The sequence below is a fragment of the Apodemus sylvaticus genome, chromosome 2, assembly GCF_947179515.1.
Source record: "Apodemus sylvaticus chromosome 2, mApoSyl1.1, whole genome shotgun sequence".
Lineage (NCBI taxonomy): Eukaryota > Metazoa > Chordata > Mammalia > Rodentia > Muridae > Apodemus > Apodemus sylvaticus.
In genome coordinates, this window is record NC_067473.1 from 16,339,895 (window position 1) to 16,342,766 (window position 2,872).

The window sequence follows — 2,872 nt, forward strand, 5'->3', positions numbered from 1 at the left end:
CCAACATAAAAATATTCCCACAGGCACATATACTAAAGTTTAAAGCATTTATGTAGCCTCTAATTTATTATGAATTATTAAAAGTCCAGAAACACTGGTATCTAGAACTATTGTGAAATATTGAAAATGCTCCTGAAGTGGCTAAAGACATACAATGACCAGATATTTATATCACGTGTAACTTTGTGGTAGGAAAACAGACAGAGCTAATATAAAATGTCTATTTTAAGCTAGTAAGATTTTGTACAACTAAAAATGAAACTTCTTTTAATCACATTTGTATTATTATTTCTCCCAAACTAGATCTCAGGACAGCCTAATGGTTCTCCTTGTCAAGTATTCTGTTCTTCACATTTTAGTGGGCAGTCTGTTCTATTTAGACAATCTTTCCTTAATTATTTATGGTATTTAATAAGAAATTGAATTCTTAGATTCCCACTCATGTGAATCTTGTACACACTCTTTCCAGCTGATCAACAGCAAGAGGAGAAGGTTGCATGGAAAACATAGCTCAGATCAGAGTCTGCTGTCAACTTTCCATAAGTCATAGAAGTAGAGTTAATGCATCACTACAGAGACTGAAGCACTTTCTCTCCTGTCTAATTAGCTATCTGCTATCCTATAGTTTACAAAATCATACTCTGTTTATCATCACCATTCCAAAGAATAGAATTTAAAACAGTCATTTTATAAACTAATGATGCTGCAAATTTTCTTTTCTTTACATTTTCAAGACACAAATGTCACTTTTTCTTGGTCATAACTGAAGATTACATATTGGAAGATTTATACCCATCAACGCTTTTTTCTCATCGTTCTGGAAGTTGGGTCAGCTACCATAATGTCAAAAGCTTTGCTATCTCTTAAGTTACAATTTACTGCCTTTTACACAGTTCCTTTTGACAATATCTCCACATTGTAAGAGGCATGCTCAAACCTTCCCAATGGTGTAAAAATCTGTCTTTATACCATAATGATCTCCTAGAGACCGCTATCCCATTACAGCTGCTCACAGAGTTGAACTTCTTATGTGTGGATTTTGGCATGATATAATATCAGAGAGCTTTCCACGCTACTGGGGGGACAGGAACATATGGCGTTGTTCTTGGTTCCCATTATAACTATAAAGGGAAACTTTGCACAATGTCCGGAGCCCTTGACGTCCTGCAGATGAAGGAGGAGGATGTCCTCAAATTCCTTGCTGCAGGAAACCACTTAGGTGACACCAACCTTGACTTTCAGATGGAGGAGTACATCTACAAAAGGAAAAGAGACAATATCTACATCATAAAACTGAAGAGGACCTGGGAGAAGCTGTTGCTTGCAGCTCAAGCTATTGTTGCCATTGACAACCCTGCTGATGTCAGTGTCATCTCCTCCAGGAACACTGGCCAGCAAGCTGTGCTGAAGTTTGCTGCTGCCACAGGAGCCACTCCAATTGCTGGCTGCTTCACACCTGGGACCTTCACTAACCAGATCCAAGCAGTTTCAGGAAGCAACAGTATCTAGTGGTGACTGATCCCAGGACTGACCACCAGACCCTCATAGAGGCCTCTTATGTCAACCTGCCCACCATTGCTCTGTGTGACACAGATTCTCCCCTGTGCTATGTGGACATTGCCATTCCAACAACAAGGGAGCTCACTCGGTGGGTCTGATGTGGTGGATGCTGGCCCAGGAAGTATTCCACATGCAAAGTACTGTCTCCCATGGGAGGTTTTGCCTGCTCTTTCCTTCTACAGAGACCCAGCAAGCTGCTGCTGAGAGGCGGCTGTCACCAAGGAGGAACTCCAGGGTGAATGGACCCCACCAGCTCCTGAGTTAATTGCTGTTGAGGTGGATGACTAGTCTGAGGGTGTGAAGGTACCCTCTGTGCCCACCCAGCAGTTCCCCAAAGAATACTGGAGTGAGCGGCCAGCCACTGAGGACTGGTCAGCAGCTCCCATAGCACAGACCACCAAGTGGTCTTGGGCTGTTCTGCAGATACCTGAGCAAAGGAAAAAATGTGGAAGGAAAATAAAGTTCCTAAAAGCAGAAAATAAAAATAATGTCACTTGAGCTCTGTTCTTGTCTATTATCTTCCTACCTATCAATCATCTATCATTTATATATCATTATTTATCTATCATCTATCTATGTATCTATCTATCATCTATCTGTCTGTCTGTCTATCATCTATTGGTGGTAACAGTGGTGCTGGTTGAAAAATCATTGGCCTCTTCTTCCTCTGGTGTTTGGCTAAGGAGTCCTTCATATAGCGTGTCTGCTTTCTCTTTACCATCATAGGCTCCTTGCTTTGAAAATATTGCATTGGCTCTGTGATTGGCTGCCAAGTACAGAACAGGGCAGCATTTGTTCTTGCAGTCCATATGCAAAAAGCTATATTCTCATCAATGGTGGTCTTCACCTAAGTAGCAGATGGTGCCCAGATCTGTGTTTCATGGCTACTATAACCCCTTTGCTATAGGCTGTGTGGGCTACAGTACTCCCACCGTCTTGGGATGTTATAATGGATAGGATGATAAGCTTTCAGATTGTTGGCCTTGGTGTTGTCCATGGGCCTATTTATATTGAATAGGAAACCAGCTCAGTTCTGCACAACCACCCATTGCAGATGCTAAGTGACAGTGGAGATCCCTCTCCCTATGGTGGCTGGAGTCAAAAGATGGTGGCTAGAAGAGTTCTTAATTCTCAATCTGTTTGATTATATTTTCTCATTGCTATATGACCATAAAAGATTTTTTTGATCTTAGTATTCTCACCGATGTGAGGTGAAATCTCAGGGTTGTTTTGATTTGCATTTCCCTAATAACTAATGATTTTGAACATTTCTTAAGGTACTTCTCAGCCATTCGAAGTTCTTCAGGTAAAA

At 41.1% G+C, this 2,872-nt stretch overlaps 1 pseudogene; it reads left to right on the forward strand.

Annotated features, from left to right (window-relative positions):
• The first annotated feature begins 1,143 nt into the window (after positions 1-1,143).
• Positions 1,144-2,058, forward strand: LOC127677252 (40S ribosomal protein SA-like; annotated as a pseudogene).
• Positions 2,059-2,872: the final 814 nt, after the last annotated feature.